This window comes from Apus apus, chromosome 9 (genome assembly GCF_020740795.1).
Source record: "Apus apus isolate bApuApu2 chromosome 9, bApuApu2.pri.cur, whole genome shotgun sequence".
In the NCBI taxonomy this organism is placed as follows: Eukaryota; Metazoa; Chordata; class Aves; order Apodiformes; family Apodidae; genus Apus; species Apus apus.
Window position 1 is genome coordinate 20,998,147 of NC_067290.1, and position 18,209 is coordinate 21,016,355.

Below are 18,209 nucleotides of genomic sequence, written 5' to 3' on the forward strand. Positions count from 1 at the left end.
GCCAAAATAACTTCTAAGCAAGAGGCTTTGTCTGGCTTTATCACAGGCTTATTGTCCCAGCCAAAGACTTATTAAATCCAGCACTGACAGCAGTTCTTGCTCCTAGTCACAAGCTTTTATCTTGTTGTTAAAAGTTTTAAACAGCATCTCACACAACAATGAACATCACATACATTTCAATGAGCCCCTTCAAGGAAGAAATTCAGTTAATCTATGATGAATGTATCTCAATATATTGCTTTTTAACTTACAAAAATGGCTGTCTCCTGCTGTATTAAATCATAGGATAAGAGAGGCTTGCTCTAACATTCCAGTTGGTATAATCCTGTATCTGCTCTTTCACACGTGGCTTCAGAGCAGATAAATTACACTGCAAGTGCCTTTCCCAGCACCTAGAAAAGAGGGTTAGTGACTGTGTAGAGATAACTGGACACTGACAGCCAAGCAACAGAGCATTGCCAAGGAAGAGGGGGAGCATTTCTGGCCTCTTCCTGTCTCCTGGCTGGTGCTTCCATGCTCTTTTGGGCTCCCACAAGTACAGGAACGAGTGGCCAGCATGATCCCCCAGCTGGGCTCATCATCCTTATCCATGCACAAGCCCAAGGCATTATTTACATGGCAATTAAACTGGAATGATAGACAAGTACAAAATTTACAAGATTCTAAGACTCTCCAAGACCTATTTCTGTCACACTAAATTTTGGTTTCCTCCATGAAGTTTCCCTTTCCTCTTTTATCCAGACACTGGATTTCATAAGCTCTGTCCTTTCCCTCTATCGTGCCCAATGCCCGTACCTGTGCCTGGGCTGTCTGTGCCCTGCTGCAGGTTCCTGGGAAGCACAGCAGCATCCCCAGGCAGCACAGCTCCCCACTGTCCTGGCTCTCAGAGCTGCCATCCCCTGGCAAGAAGAACTGGGGGATGCACAAAAAAGGCCTTCAGCTTCATCCCTTGGGACCTTCTGCTGGGAGCAGCAAAGGGAGAACTTCAGAAAAAAAAACTAAGAACGTGCAGAAAAGGAGAGGAAAGCCAGATAATCAGCAGTACTTTGGTAATTAAAACTTCAGCTTCATCAAGTATTTTAAGCACTCTGAAGCACAGTGATAGCTGCAGCCCCAACACGCTTCCGAGGCCACCACTGGTGCCCCTCGCCCCGCAGGAGGACCCTACCAAGCCTACCTGCTGGGACAACTGGGCATGGGGTCACCTATCCAGTAAGACCTGCCTGTAGTGACACACAGACACCAAACAGTAGACTATGAGAGATTAAAACAACAAAATAAAGTGTAATTTAGGAATAATTTTAGAAAAGGAGAATTATTCAGAAATCTCTCAGTCCTTTTCCTCACGGCACTGCTGTGTGGGCCTTACCTTCTTATCTGGAACTAGGAAGCACACTGAGTAATGACACAGTCTGGAGCTGTTTCCTCACACACACACGGGAGACAAGCAAGGGCGAGGTATGAACTGCAGACACTAGAGGGCAAGGGTGTCTGCACAGCTCCTGAGGAGGGCACAGACGTGGGCACAGCGCCTGGGAGAAGACCAAGCCCCAGCCTGGCACCCTCCTCCAGCACTCCTTGCTCCTGAGTGACACAGACACACCCCAAGCCTCCCATCCCTGATGAGGCTGGTGAACCATCAGTCTCTTGATAAGTCCCTCAGCTTTGGTCTGCACCTCTGCAGACACCTGTGCTTGTGGGCATGTCCTCCCAGTGGCCCGCAGGGTGCTGGCTGGGTGTTGACTGTCACCCTGAACAGCAGGTATTGCACAGAAAGCTGCACTGAAGGTTGCTAATAGTGTGGAAGAATCACTCTGAGATTTGGAAGTGGCCAAAGGTTGCTTGTACAACCCTCTTTTGGGCCCTTGATACAGTCCTAGACATCCTGTCATTTCAGTTAGATGTCAGCATGCTCTTTGTCCCCCAAGAGACTCCAGCAGGGCAGTGTCACTTAATTAGCAACCATCCCACACTTCATTTCAGCCACACCACCAGCGTGAGCCCCGGGCCTTATCTGCTGTGACCTGCACAAAACCTTCTCTGGATGGAACTACCCATGTAAGATAATGAACTACCTAATACTAAGTAACTCGTACCAAATTATTAACTTCCCCTTCCAGCATTTCAGTGTTGCTCTAGCTGAAGTGTTTCACACACAGCAGTAGGGTTCTTCCAGAGGTTTCCTCTGCTGCAAGGTGCTGCCACTGACCCTTTCTATCCTGAGCTCTTCCTCTGAGACAGGATGACAGCATCCTGGTAAGAAACATTGCTTTGCTTTTCCCTCCCACCTCCTGGGGAGCCCTTGTCAGATTGGTGAGACCTTCAGAGACCCAGCTGCTGGTGGGGGTGAGGACTGGCTGCTGGGGAGCCCTCCCCTCCTTCACTGCCCCAGGAAAGTCCCTCTCTGAGATACAGAGACAGGCATTTGGCATGCCTGATGCACTGGGACACACGGAGACCTCTTCTCTGCAAAGCTGAAGGCACCAGCTTGCACAGTTGGTGCCTTTTCATCCCAGGAGAAGGAATCAGGAGAGTTCCAAGGAGCCCTGCACTCACGAGAGGGCCAGAGGAGAGCTGTGAAGTAGGGCCTTTAAAAAACCAAAACCACTTCCCCTCACAAAGATACAGTAACTGGAGCTGATTAATTGCTTCTATCTGGCAAAAAAAAAAAAAAAGGATAAATACTACATACATGAAGGGGAAAAAAAGCAACTAAGGAGAATTTCTAAAAATGTCACCTTGGAAGTGAAACACAGAAGGTGGGGTCTGAGGTACACGTTTGCTCCACCAGGACAGGAGGAACTGCTGATGTGTGGGCTGGTAGGTGGAAAGGAAGGCAGCAGGAAAAGCAGCTGAATTCCTCTTTGTCTAAGGAAGATTCAGCACAGAGGCCACAGAAGGCTTTTTGTCTCTCATTTTATGATGCCAAAAATGTCACCCCTTTGCATGTGGGGTTCATCCTTGCTGAGGGATTTCAGGAGTTTCTTCTCTGATGACAGTGGCCTTAGAAAGCAGCCGGTGTCCTTCCCATCCCCACACTGAGCATCATCACATTCCTCAAGGAACCTCTCCAACTGCAGAAACACACACGTGGGCATCTGTTCTCATCACCATGAAGGAAACTTGACAGAGTCTTTCCACCACATTACCCTTCTTAACACAATTATAGCTTCAAAGCCAACTGCACTTCACATTCTACAGAGGTTGTTTTTATTTACAACAACAAAAAAAGCCCTCGGGTTTGGCTCACATGGGGATAATGTGCTGGGAGGAAGATGTGCCACGAGGAAATTGCCTGAAGCCCTGGACTTTAAAGCCTGTCAAGGCTCATGGAGACATGAGGCAAGATGAAAAGGCAGGTAGTTCTTCCCCAGGTATGTTCCTTCGCAGTGTTTGAGCTTGCCTTCATTGTTCTGCCCAGCAGAAGAAAATGCAAATGGCACAAGAATAAAGAATGGATACGGGCAGGTATGTGTCCCTGTGGCCACTAACAGCCCCATGCCACCTCCTCCACACACCTGGCTCTGAAATCTGTAGGTCACCCCATGTCCTGCTGGACTAGGTACCCCTTGGTTCCAGGGGAACCAAGAACATGACAGATTTACAGCTTCAGCTGCCAAGCACCCAGTCCCTGGCTGCTCCAACCTGCTCCAGCTACACCCTGTGCACAACCTGCCGTTCCTCACCTGCAGACTGGTCACAGGAGCCCAGCTTTGCCCTGATAGAGGAGGACACGACAACTGCTGTGACAATAAACACCACACACCTGCTCATAGAGTGTGTACTAATGGGTCCTGTATCATAATGTCAGCAACACATCCTGCTTGGCAAAGATGGACAAATAACTTACACTCCCTGGGGAAAATCAGGCGTTCAGCATCTGCTCTGCACACACTGAGGAGGGAAGTACAGGCTGAGGTGACAGGGAAGTGAGGACAGAGAACCCCAACAGCTGAAGGAAAAAAGTTTAATACACAAAATCACTCAACTTGGTGTTCAAATTATCAACTGGCTTTGGTTGTGATGTTTTCCTCCTTAGATTTTTAAGGCTGTATAGGTTTCTGGGTTTGTTTGTTTTGCTTTCCTAAAATATTTATGCTAGTGTGTTTTGTTTGCTTGGCTTTCCCTAAATATTTATTTTATAGTGCTTTTCTACTGTAAATATTTGGTTTATTTAAAATCTACTTAGCCAAAAGATAAACAACAGAATAGGAAATCAGAAATTACACTGGAATTGAGAGGAAGAACAGCAATTACCTCTGCCAAGGTGTTAACCTTTCTAAAATGATGTGCTGGGCCTGTGTGTGCTGAATTTGATGAGCCACGTGCTGGCACAGCCCTGCTTCCCATGGGATGCTCCTGCCCTGTCCTGCCCCTCTTCCCATGGGATGCTCCTGCCCTGTCCTGCCCCTCTTCCCATGGGATGCTCCTGCCCTGCAAGATCTAGGTTGAACACCCCAAGTCTGCAAAGGCACCTTCCTTGCTCTCCAGCAGATACAAACGATCCACAGGTAACTGAGTCTGTATTTTCTTTAGAATTCCTGCAACTGATGAAACACTGTTTTTTTTACACCTCAACAATGTAGAAATCTGGTTCTGAGACAGGTTTGCGCCAGATGAAAGCAGCAGAGGCCAGGCAGACCTGCTGGCCTGACCCTGCTCTGTGCAGAACACCCCTATGTAGTTCAGGGAGAAAGAGGCAATATTTTTAACCCTGCCACCTGCTACAGAATTTAAGCACTGTAACTATTTCCCTGCTAACACCAGGTGTCATGCACATGACAAGCAGTTTTGGAGGCTCAGTCACCACTGCAGCCTGCAGCATGTGAGGGGGTGCACAATGGCAACATGGAATAAAATACACCCCTTATTTTTTCCATAGTGGTCAAGATCAATTAGCCTGGGAATGACCTTACCTGGAACTCCACTTGAGTTCTTCTTCTCAACAGACATGGTCAAACTGAACAACCTTCCTCCCCTCACTAAGCAGACACACAATGTTTTGATAAGGATAATGACTCCACAAAATAAAAACCAGTGACGTGTCAGGATAAAGTGTGATTAGTCTTAACAGTGCTAAGAAAGCCTGGAATGAGGGGTTAAATAATGCAGATACATCTCCTGCATCCTTCTGGTGCAAAACCTCCAACAGCAAACAGGTGGGACCCAGTCTCAGGTGCCACCAACTGCTCCTCTCTTTGGCTTCAGAAGCATTTTTCCAATCAGAAATGTTGTCATTTCAACACTGGTTTAATATATTAAGATACTCTCAAGTATCCATGTCATTTTTTCACTTCTCTAGGGCTGCATGAGTCCAGGGGACCCTCAAAGCCACAGCCAAGCCAGCTCAGCATGTGCAGCTCTTTGACTCTGGAGTAGAGGCAAGTACAGTCTGACTAAAATGTAATTAATACAAAACCTGCTGGTTTTAGACCAGAACATTTGAAAACACTTTTGGGGCCTCAAGCCTCCAATATAAATTAGCAGGTGGGCTGTTAATGTATCTCTCCCTTTTGCCACAGTGATGGATTTTTCACTTTAAAGATAAGACATTGCCTGATGGAGCCAAGTATTGACAGAGGAGATGAAAAGACTGTTATGTTAATAGGCATAATGAAATGTTGTTTATAAAGGGAATGGATCTCCCTCCCTACTGTGGAATATTGATCCCCTAAAAAAATACATATATTAAAAAAAATTCCTTTCTTCTGTCTGCTACATCTGAACCTGTATTTTGCACCTGCAGTAGAAATAGCTGATTTTTAAAAGCAAAGCTCCAAAGATCTCACGTTTTGTCGTGTGCTGATTCTGTACAAAACCAAGGCAATCAGTCCTGCATGGCTGGGGGAGAACTGCTCACAAGGCAAAAATCACCTCATACACATTTCATGGGCAAGCTCTGCTCCCAGGTACATCAGCACCAGCCTGGAGTAACTTCCTGGACCCTCATTCAGCATGAAAACATGATCTGGCAGATCAGAAAAAATAATACATCAAGGTTCCTACCTCCCATATTGAAAAACAGAAGTAGGAAGGGAAGAAAAAAGAGAGAGAAACAGGTTAGATGAGAATATATCCACTGTTTGAATGCCTTGAACTCTCGCTCTCTCTCTCTCTCTCTATATATATATATATATAAAAATATATATATATAAATTACCTTAAACTCCATGATGCCTGGGCCACAAACCCTGAGAAAGCAAAGGGGGAGGCTGCCAACTTCTCCCAGGGAGGTTATTTTTTCCTCCCTCCCTGAGGGGGCAGCAAATCCAGAGTGTGATCCTGGTCTCCCTCCCCGCGGGGTTCAGACACAAACCCCCAAGTCAGGCAAGTCTGAGGCATTTGGGTGGGTGGGCTCAGGCAGCTGCTGCCCCCCCTGCCCCAGCACTCCAGGGGGAACAACCTCGGCCTCTCTCCTGGGCAGGGCAGAGCAGAGCAGAGCAGCTCCTCCAGGATCTGTCCCTGAGCTGTGTCCAGTGCATGGAGCATCTCCTCAGCTGCTGCTAACGGCAGAGGAAGAGTCTGCCAGGCTCTGCCAGAGGAAACTCCATCATCTCAAGCGTCCCTGGAGTTTTTTCTCTGTAATCCATCACTAAAATGAAATTATATCAGTTACCATAGAAACATCTTGACCAAGAGCCTGAAAACACTTTTTTTTTTTTTTCCCACAGAGGGTAAAATATTGTTCCATTCAAGCAAAAATCAGCCAGTCCACCAGTGCTGTTTTGGACAGGCTGAAGTTCTGCTCCCTCACCCACTTGGCAAAAGGCAATATTTTCCACTTTCCTGTCGTGTCCTGTCAGTGCCAGTTATTTTACCAGTTACTTCTCCTATTGAAGCTTTTTTTTTTTTTCCTTTATGAATAAACTGCTGAGTAACACTGAGCTGTACAAAGGACTGAATGTCCCTTGTTGCAAGTGCTCACTGATAAGAGTTGTGTAGGGCTCTCCCTTTCTGTTAAAAAAAATTGTTTGATGTCTGTATGACACATTTTTTCATAAAGAAATCAAATATAAGAGCAAAATTAATGCTGGGAGCAGAAGGGAAGTATCTAGTCCCAGGATGCAATCCTGACAGAAGCCCATGGGAATGAATCCCCCATGTCCCAAAGGGATGGAGTGGCTGAGCCCCATGTTCACCCAGGTGCACTGGCAGCACCACCACCTCCACCAGAGGGAAAAGCAGAACCTGAAGCCTTGGAGAAAGTCAAACAGCATCTCTGCTGAGACACTTACTTCATCACTTTTGACAAGATCATCACATGGTTCCTCAGCTTGTGGCAATAATGTCTCATTGCAAACACAGTTACTGGGTCTTTCCATCCTTTGTCTTTGCAGACACTCGGACAGACTCTTCCTACCCCTGCTCTGATGGGACCAATTTTCCCACTGGAAAACCCAGGGCTGATGCTACCAAGCACTGCTGGCTGGGGTGTTTCTCATATGCACGATGTTTTTCATCTCTCTACAATTGTCAAGATTTACAGTGTGATTGCAGACATGAATTTCCTTGTTCAACAAATCCAGACCGTGACCATATGTTATTACATGAGGCTGAACTTTTACATTGCTGCATTTTTTTTCATTTCCCAACTTCTGTTTCCAATCCAAACAAAGCCTGTCGTGAGCCCTTTCTTGCACACAGACTGTATTTCAACAGATTGTTTAAAATTAAAGCCTAAAGTAGGAATTATAGAAGGCCTGATTTATTATTAATCATGGGGGAAGACAAATGTTTCCAGCCCTATCCTGCCTAGAAAATAACACCATTCCCACTTGGATCTTCAATGGTTCCAGCTGCTTCTTGGGTGCTTTAATCTTCTAGACCCAGAAGACAAAATAACAGCAATACTGGGAAGTAATGAATGGGGATTAGTAATCAAACAACTACTTAATTAATCAGAAGAAAAGGCTAAGTAGAGATGAAGCTGTCAGAGAAGGTCCTGCTCTGCGCACAGGCTGGTCTCGTGTCTGTGCAGCACTGAGGGCTTGGGGCATGTCTGGAGCACACACAGCCCAACTCCCAGGGGGTTTTCTTCAGTGTTCTCAATGTAGGAAAAACTCAGCAGCCAGTGAATGTCTGTGAGAGAACCTGGTGGCTTCCTGGCATCTGGTGTAGGGTGGAAGAGGTAACACAGCCACTGAGAACGACCCTGAGACTTCACACATCTAGTGCAATTCACAGTCAAATATTTTGTTGGTGGTGAAATCACTCTCTGCAACCAGATTATTTTGGTCACCTGAGATTTCCAGCTGGGCAGCTAATTTTTAGGTTGATTCACATTAGCAGTAATTTCCCTGGACATGAACTGAGTGAGGAGCTTGTGGCTGTGCCAGCAGAGTTACCCTGCACACGAGCTACAGCTTTTGGAAGGGAAAGATACATCCCATAGAGCTGGTAAAAGAACATCCACTGGAAATGGAGCCTTGTCTGGCAGCCTTTGACGGACAGCATGGGCTGGATAAATGACTGCCCACAGAGTTACCTACAGCATCTGCCAGCAACATCATTATTTCCATCTAGCTAGAACTTGATGTAACTCCCTGACTGCAACCTGCAGGGTTCATGGAGGGCCATCCAGCACTGCCCTGGTGCAAAACCTTCTCAAGAAGCTGCTGCTCCCTCAGTGCAGCTTCCCCTTGCCAGGGACTGGCTGCTAGTGACCAGTGTTGGCTCCTGAAGGGGAAATCTCAAACTGCAGCCCTGCTGCATGGACAGTTTGGCCAGCATAGCAGGGAAGAGACAGAAGGAAACAGAGTATTTCATGCCTGTAGGTGGATTAAAATGTCCAGATAAAAAAAACTGGAGGAAAGCCTGAATGTCTGGGAATGGGTTTAAAGCCAGAGGGCAGGCTCAGCAACCCCCTGGGAAATGGAGCTGTGGCTCTCTAGAGCCAATGGGCAGCAGCTCAGGGTGATCATCTTTCTGTAAATGCAACATCCCACTGGGAAAGTAAAAAAAAAGAAGAGGAAAGGAAAAGGGATCAGCAGTGAGGAACAGAGAGGTAGCATTGCAGCCACTCTCTTTAAGCATTCACCAGGTGTAAATACCATAGCTCTCCAAGCTGTCAGATTTATATACGTTTTGCCTCTCCTGCCATCTGTACATCTGCCATTTCCCACACACACAGCATTTAGCTACTCGATTTATTGCTCTCATCTGGTTGGGGCTTTTAAGTATGTGTTTAAGTTTGGGCCAGAAGTGCCCATTTCTGTTTGGATGTGACTCGTGCTGAGAGAACAGATTTAGAAGAGTCAGCAGGAACCCCCGAGCATGTGCCCCATCCCTCCAGAGCTCAGCCTCCCCAGGCTGTGTCTGGGCTGCTCAGAGGGAAGGGGGCTGTGGAACAGCCTGGGCTGATGTGGAACAGCTGGATGCTGCTGGCAGGGAGGGCAATGGACACTGCCATGGTGTGGAACCCATGGCATTTCTGTGGCATGGAGAGAAGGCAGATGGGAACTGGGGCTGTGCTGAGGTGCCAGCCAAGGATCCCTTCACCAGGCTGTGCTACCAGCTGCTGAGGAGAAGTAGCTGCACACCTTCTTGAAAGGGCAGAGTTAATATGTTTTGAGTTTAAACTGGTCTCTTTTTCATGACTGTGTGTCCTGTTTACTGCTCAACCTGCAGTATTAATACAGTGAATTATTGTAATTTCTCCAGTGTTGCTTACTTGTCCATTAGGTGAGACATTATGGCTATTATTGGATTGTTGCTGCATTAAAAATTCACTGCTACCAAGTTGCATTAAACCTTCTCTCCCATGAACCACATGCTCCCAATGTTGGCAGTTTCTTTTACAATACTTAAAAAACAGGAATAAGTGCATCCTGCAGGTGCATTTATTTTCAAACAAGCACTAACTACAGACCTATGAGGAAACCCTGAGACCCCAAAGCAAGCAGTTCACTGGTATGCTCAGTTTGGACTGGGTTTGTTTTCATCAAATATTCACCAGTTTATGAAAATTTAAAAAAGAAAAATGTCAGAGGGTGAACTTCTCCTAACTGCAGCATTAAAAGGCAAGCCTTGAGTTCTGCACTGAGCGTGCATCCCTGTGCAGACCCTCCTGGACCACCCGGACCAGCAGCTCCTCTCCAGGGACACATGGGAGACCAGCAGCCCAGGAGGACACAATGTGGGGCTCCTGCAGACACAGAAAGTTGCTCTCTCCCACCTCTTGCCAGCCCTACCTTCCACTGAAAAGAAGTTGAAGTTGTTTACCACTTTCCTGCTACTACTCCACAATAGAAATGTAGAGTTGCAGTTGCTTCAAACGTACCTACAGTAGATCTACAAGGAGACATCCTACAATTTATCATGTCTGCACATCCAGAGCACTCCTGGGGCTGGATGCCCCACAGATCACTGCAGCTCCCACCACTGTCAGCTCAGCCCCAGCATCTGGAATATTCCCATCCTCCTGCTCTACAAATTTCTTCAGAGACAGCCTGGGCACCTCAGCCCAAGGCCCGGGTTCCCAGGGAGGACACGGGCTGCACCAGCACATCCATCCACCCCAGGACAGCCAGGGCAGCTGGGGCTGCCTTACCAAAGGGCAGGTGGAAGGAACAGCAAGAAATACCTGCATTTACAGGATACATTTATTGTTGGTAGCACAAGAATAATGAAAAAAAACCAAGAACATGAAACACCAAGTTCATGCCAAGGAACAGTGGCCTGGGATGGGACTAGAAGGTGAAGCTACATCTACATCCAGGCTCATATGGTCACACACATCCAGGTCCTGATGTGGGCAGAGACCCCAGGAGCCCTTTTCCAAGGGGTACAAACGTGCAGAGGCAGACAGAGGAGGGGAAGCCCTGGCAGGGAGGTGGCAGCGCTGAGCCAGAGCAGGGCTAAGCAGCGGTTTTAAGACACTCCACGAGGTATCCACACTCAGAGCTGCTTGCAGCAGGATTTCAGCACCACCACCCAATGCTCCCCACGCGTGCTGGCACACAGGAGTGTTGAGGAACCAGTGCACATGCAGGAGAAGTAACTTTGAATGCTGTGTCGATCCATGCAGCAGTGAACAGATGACACTGCTTCTCCACAGGGATACTGAGTCTTTCTTTACAGATACAAAATAGAAACTACATCTCCCAGATTATGCTCTATCAGAGAACAGGCAATTAAAACTAGGCCACAGTGTTTGATTTTCAATATCTCATTTAAATCTTGTAACAAAGTCCAATTAATGGTCTTGGAAAAGTTTTCTATAATTTAATGCTGCTTCACTGCAGCACTTTTTATGACTTTCTGCTGCACAGCCTTTCTCTTCCCTTTGAAATCAGGCAATATTATGGAAATATTATCTTTGCAAGTGTGGGTAAAGTTGATGATATTATTGATTTCAGATAGCCTTCAAGTTTGAGACAAATTTCCACATCAGTCTGGAGGTACAGAACAAAGATTTCCAATGCACTAAATTATTCAGAACAGTCACTCTTAAATAGAGGGGTGAGAAATGTCTCCGGGTTGGAGAGGGGCCCTGGTGCCCGAGGGCTGTTGGATCAGAGGGGAAAGAGAGATGTGGAGGGGGTGGGAGTAGAGAGCCAGAAATCCCAGAATACATTAATTTTAGTTCTTCTCCAGCCACAGTCCTGTCCCTGCTCCAGCTGTTCACAGCAAACATCCCAAAACACCCTCCAGAGTAAATACCATTGGCTTTAAGGACTGGTTTTGTTTACCTGTTGCTAGAACAGGGTGACCTACACACACAACAAAATGACCCTTCACTTCTAGCAATCACAGCCACCTCTACAGGCAAAATCCTCTTAGAAACAAGGATATTTTTTCTTTCAGATCAATCTGAATGTCTCCCATTACTCTAAGACCTTGGAAGTGCAAATCTCAGCTAAGGACAGTTTATAACTACCTTTTAATAGTTAAATTTAATAGCGGTGGATCCCACAGCCCTCCTGGGCAGCCCACACCAATGTTCAGCTGCTCCAGCAGGAGAAGGCTTTTGTCTTGCATTTAACTGGAATTTCTGCATTGCAACCAGGAAAATGAGTGACCTGTGTTTGCAACTCAGACTTCCCTCCAGTCCATCCAAGCACGTGGGGCATCACTTGCCTTGGCAGCACCCCTCCAAAACAGGCCTTGTGTGAGCTCTAATCCCACCTAGAGATCCTATACAAAGGACCTTGTACCATCAGTATCTCTCATAATATATAATTTACATGTCTTAAAGAGTCTGCACATATAGAGAGTGTCCTCAAGGCTGAGGCCAATGACATACCCACATGTGATGAGCGTGATCCACGGAGCAGAGGGTGGGAGGAGGAAGAGGAGGCTTTTCCCAGTGCAGCAGGTCCAATTTCTGGGAACTCCCTGCTCTCAGAGTTAGCTCCTTCACTGCCCCTGGAAGAAAAAGAAATAGATCCCTTTAGAAAATCTGTAATTTCCACCTGAAATGATACTAAACGTGCACATCAACAGGGACAAAAAAAGGAGAAGAAAAGAGTTTCTTTTGAAGCTACCATTCCATGCTGGGACACGTGGCTGTGCAGGGAACCCTGCACCGGGTGGGACCTGGGAACTTCACCTGGTGGAGCCCAGAGTGTGACAAGCCAGGCACATGTAAGCTGCAATACTTTTCTATTGGCAGAAATTCAACTTTTGTTCTTGCTGTGGATGTGGGAGACCAAAATTCACTTTGGGAAAAAATCTGGGGTTGGATTTTTGGCTCTGCTTTCCACATTACTCAGCACAGGGCATTTTTATGCGGCAGCTCCATTATGTGAAAATCAGAAATAATATTTTTCTCTCCAGGACTCCACATATACTGTCTGAGTGCTTCACTGAGACTATGACACAATTTAGACAGCAATGTTTTAAAAAAACAAACCACCCAATTTTTGGGATCACATCCTGCCTGTGAAACTGGTTGTGGGGAGTCAGTGCTGTGGTGGGGAACAAGCCAACAATACTGAGCCTGGTTAAAGATCACTGCAAATGATCTCCCTGAGTGTTTTCAGACCAGAACCACCTCCCAGCACTGAGACATAGTGAGGTGGCAAAGAACAGGTCTCATCCAAAGGGCTTTTTATAATTATCAGTTCAACCCCTTGCACCACTGACATGCAAGGGGTCAGTGGTGCAAGGGATGGGGCTGGGGAGCTGTGGCTCTGAGAACCCTGCAGAGCTGCTGGCAGCAGCTCTGGGACCACAGGAGCCCAGAACTGCCCAGCTGCCTGTGCCAGACAGTTCTTACACACCCACAAGAGCTCTCAGGGAGCAGCCCCAGCTGTCTGCTGGGGAAGAGCCCTCAGCCAAATCCCAGGCTCTGGACATCTCCTGGGCAGAGAGGCTGGGGCCAGGTGGCTGCACAGCCTGTGCTGCTCTAGCCACTAAGCAAAAGCAAGTCTTGTAAACCAGGAAGAGCTTCTGCCATGTTTAAAGCAAGTATGGGAACTCCAAGCTCAAACTGCTCTAATAATTTATTCTGCTCTTGAAGTCCCCAGGGTTGTTTCACATAAAATGTATTTTAAGATGTTTGGCTCAAAAATGACAAGATAACAGACGATACATATTCATTTTCTCCCCCAAGATGGTGATGAGATGTAACAAATTCCAGCAGCAGTCCCAGCAGAGCTTCCCTCCCCCAGAGGAGGAGCTGGGGTGTTATCTCCCTGCCACCACCAGCCTCGTCCTGCCATTTATCCTGGGGGTGTATTTGGGAAAGGGATTGTTTGCAGCTGGAGCTACAAGGCATGAAACAGACTGATAATGGAACTTTCTTTTGAAGCTTATTCTTTTTCGGTGGCATTTTTCTTTTTTTTTTCCTTTATGAGCTTCATGACAGCCAAGCAGTAATTTCCTTTCTGTATTTTAGCACAAACAACAGATTAGTGTCACATTGTTTGCTGTGAGGTTTGCTTGCTGCTTGCATGAGTACTTGTTGGCACTTGGTGCATTCCAAATAAATAATGTGGTCATTCATAAAGATAAAAAACAGAAACATCTTCTTGGCACACAAGAATGCAGTGTTAGCACATCTCCTGAATGTGGTATAAAACCACAGAGGCAGAGGTGAATAATGTAATTTGAAACTTGAATCACAAAACACAAAGGCCAGGACTTTGTCTTCTATAGAAGACATAACACAGCCTGTGGCACTGCAAACATGATCATCTACTGCAGCCTCACGCTCAAGAAAAATCTCATTTAAATTAACAATATAAATCACAAATAGTGAATTATTTATTTTTAGATTAAACAGAATACAACCTCATAGAAAAAAATGTCTTTAATTTTTGCCCTTCCTCACACCATAATTAATTATTTTTTCATATTCCTAGTAATATTATCACTGCTAGGGACCACGAGGAAACATGACGCATGGCAGTTCCTCCCCTGTTTCTCTTACAAATCTCTCCCAAGTAAAGCTTTCCAGTATTCCTCTCCTTCTCTGTCACTTAAAAATCAACCTTACATTGTCTCTTTTCTTTTCTCCAGTGCCTCCAAAGCCAACCCACCTCACAGGACTTTTGGTCTCCAGACCTTGCTCATCATGCCTCGTTAAGCCTCGCAGCCTGATGGGGAACGGATATTGCTCTTATAAGCCACGTTCAGCAATACCTGCTGCTGGGGGTTTCATGGAGCACAGCCCAGGCCCCCACTCCAAACAAAATGCTGAAAATGTGGCAGTTTAGCAGCAGGTCACATCATTTCCTGGGGTTTTGGAGGGCCCTGCCAACACAATATCCCGGAGAAGGGAACTGCTGAAGCCCCTGAGCATGGAAGAGCTCAGCGCTCCCCAGGGCTCGGTACAAGCTCTGGCTTTGGCAGCAGAGAGCAGGCAGAGGGGAAACCAGGGAGTGCAAACAAGCTGAGGGAAAGAGAATTAATGTCAGCACAGGGAAAAGGGCAGGATAGGCTGCCCAGGGGTGGAAAACTGGGAGAGAAGGTGGGAAGGCCTTTCACCAACAGCACGAACTGAAGCTGCAGTTTCCACACTTAGAGCTCCTTCAAGTAGAAGTTACGGCAGGAGAGTACTAACCTATAAGAAAAATCATAGAGGTGACTTCATCGAGAGTGCACAGAGCTTAGAAAAACTCTTCCTGCCAGTCATATACTTTGTTTTGGCAAGAAAACTCAGCTTTTAGGGGCTCAGAGCCCTTCCTCTGTGCATTAGTGCCCAGCGGTTGTTAGCACTCGAAAGCAACTCTTCCAATGCTATATCAAGTCGTTCAAGTGACAGGAAATTTGAGCAGTTGATTTGGGAAATGGATATTTCATTAGAGGCACAACTCATGATAAATGAAAGTTTTCCTGCTGCCGTCACTGGGAATACCAATGAGCTCTGACTCCAGCTGCTTGGCAAGGGGAGGAAGGCGATGCCCCGCGCTGCGGTGGGACAGCCTGGGGCTGCACAGACAGGGATGCTGTACACAGCTTGGGTAGCTGCTCCCCTAGGGAGGCCTCCAGGCCACCCCGTGGATGAGCCAGAACTCCACAGCTGCTCCAGCACACCTCTCCCTGCCCTGGCTGGCAGCCCCATCCCTGGGAGCAGAGCAGCCAGGGGCACAGGGCGTGCTGCCCAGCACTAACTCAGGGCAGCAGTTACTGGATGGGACTGGACCTGCTTTACAGAGCAAAACCCATGGGGATTTTGGAGAAGTTTCTGTCTCTCTTCTGTGGCTGCCCAAAAAACTGTTCAGTGATCAAAGAGGCTCTTTCCAAAATCCTTTTGAGCCTACAAGCACAGCAACACAGGTTTTCTTGAGCACAGCAAGTTGCTGTGCTACAAAGGGACATCCCCCTCTAATGGCTTCACCCCTCACTGTGCACACAGCAGGGCCAAGGAGCCTTGGGAAGACACGGGGTGGAGGGGCCAACAACTCCCTCCCACAGCACCCACAGCCCCCCAAAGCCTGGATATGCAGTTCCCTCTCGAGGAGACAATGATTCAAGTGCCTTCATAGATGCTTCATCCTTAAAACAAAGACATGAGTGTGCTCAAAGGGAACCCCTTCACTGCAGTGAGCAATTAAGATTAAGAAAATTGATTGATCTTTGGATTGAACTCTTAATGTCTTCTGAGATACAGATTACTGAGTTTTGATCAATAGCCATGATATAATTGGAAATAGGTTTCTGCAGTTGGGCATGCTGTGCTCCTATACCCAGGATACTTTGGTGGGTTTGATTGATACAGAATAAAAGTGAAGCAAATGAACCACCATCTGTACATAGTTGTTTGATGTATGTGGTTCCATTAAGTTCTAAAACAACTCCTCAAAAATAGGATTTTAGGGGTTTTTTTTGCACACCAATACAAAATACATATGTGGTGATTTGAAGCAAAAGCCTATTTTTAAAGACCATAACGAAAAATTATTTACAACTTCCACAAACAGCACGTTCTAAAAATAAAGAGAAAATTCCTTTTGAAGTAGATAAAATAACAATGAACATTTGTCAATTTTATCCTCATTAAAATAAGTAGCTGAAGTGGACTTCTCTGAAAATTGAAATAAAAATCCAGAGTGTGGATCAAAAAGCTCCGTTCAGCTGAGCCAAAGGGAACATCTCCAGTCCTGCCAGTGGGCTGCAGAACTGGGCCCTGCAGCAGGCACTGCACCTCTCACCCTTCTAGTCCAACATCTGAACAACAGCAGGGCTGGGGAATTCGGGGGACATCTTGGACATCCCCCTCCTGATGTAGCTGGCGGTTTTACAGAGGCTGCCCAGCCACGCCCTCTGGGGCTGGGGGTGAGACCAGCCCTGCCACATTCCTCTTCTTGACCCCAAGCAGCAAAGGGGAGCTGCAGCCCTGATGGCCAAGATGTGCAGAAGAAACGCCCTGCGCTGACCTTCAACCCTTGCTCCTCTCGGGGACACCCCTGCAAATGCAGCCTCTCGAGCTGCCCCAGTTTTCGGTCCCACATTTCGTGTCCCACCCCCCTTTTCCCAGGCCTGGGACCACCCCTGCTTGGCACAGCCAAGCAGCTCAGAACGGGGTGCAGAAGCAGCCGCCCGGCCACTCTGCCCCTTGGCTGAGCACGGGACAGAGCACACAGCATCGCTGCCCCCCTTGGCAGAGGCCGAACCAGCCCGCACCGGCCTTCGGGTGCCCCCCCCGTCAGCAGGGTTCACCGGGGGGCTGCAGCTTTCACGCCGCTGATGTCCTTCACCAGCTCGCTATGACTTTTCCCCCTTCCCCAGGCTCAGGGGGTGCAGGGCAGGTCCCGCTGCCCCTCGGGCAGGGGCGGCTGCAGAGGGGCCCCCCGGCTGGGCTGGCACAGCTTCCCAAGCGAGGCGGCAGCAGCCGCACCGCCCGGGCAGCGCCCGCGGGAGCGGCGGGAGCGGCGGGAGCTGCGGGAGCTGCGGGAGCTGCGGGAGCGGCGTTGCCGCGGCAACCCAGCCTGGGCTCCGCACAGCTCTCCAGCGAAAAAACAGGCACAAAACCCTAGACGTGTATGAGAGAAGTCCCTGAGCACGTCTAAAGGAAGTAGCGGCCAAGCGAGAGCCTCTTCTCTGCCCCCCTGGGAAATGCTGCCTCACCAGCCTTTTCTTTGCTGCTGCTTTTAAACGGTGCAGCGAGTCGGTCCCGCCCTGCGGGTCTGCGGGACACGGGAAGCAGCAGCTGTGCCCATGAACCCCTCATCTGCTCCTCAAAGAAAACTTAGGCACTCTGTCTCTTCAAGGCTGCTAATTACCTGGAGAGCCAGCATCTCATTTCAGGTGTGGCAGATGTTTATGCCTATATTATTTTAAGAATGCGTTGGCCTCCCCAGGGGAGTCAACCTGGGAGACCTTTATTGAAATGCTGCTGCTGTGTACGGACCAAATGGCCCCTGGTGCTACAGCATTAAATCCCCTGGCACACACAAAGAGCCAAGATTAGGTTGCATATGCATCTCTTGGCCACGGTGAAGCTCTGCAACGTGCAGCACATGTAAAGTTCCAGGATAATGAAAAGTTTCTCCTGCCTGCAGGACTGTTCATCAGAAGGAAGGGGAGCTCCTGTGATTGTACTGGGATGAAACACGGAGTTCTTATCTTACCGTGATTTCCAGTGTTGTTTTAGTACAGCACAAAGCAGCAGCACCCTGGAAAAGCAAAGGCAATTGCTGCAGACCAAGTGTGCCAACAACTGCCAGTCCAGCCCCTGGTCCCCATGTCCAGAGCCCATCGTACCTGAGAACTGTGGTGAGATACAGAGAGCCAGGGTTTGGTGGGAGCCACAGTGGGTCACC

At 47.8% G+C, this 18,209-nt stretch overlaps 1 long non-coding RNA gene across 4 annotated transcripts in view; it reads right to left on the reverse strand.

The window, feature by feature from the left end:
* Positions 1-18,209, reverse strand: part of LOC127388141 (uncharacterized) — a 57,630-nt gene that overhangs the window by 13,334 nt on the left and 26,087 nt on the right. For all 4 annotated transcript variants that reach the window (XR_007890321.1, XR_007890320.1, XR_007890318.1 and 1 more), the window contains exon 3: positions 12,245-12,366. This is a non-coding gene — a long non-coding RNA (uncharacterized LOC127388141). The remainder of the gene's footprint in view (positions 1-12,244; positions 12,367-18,209) is intronic.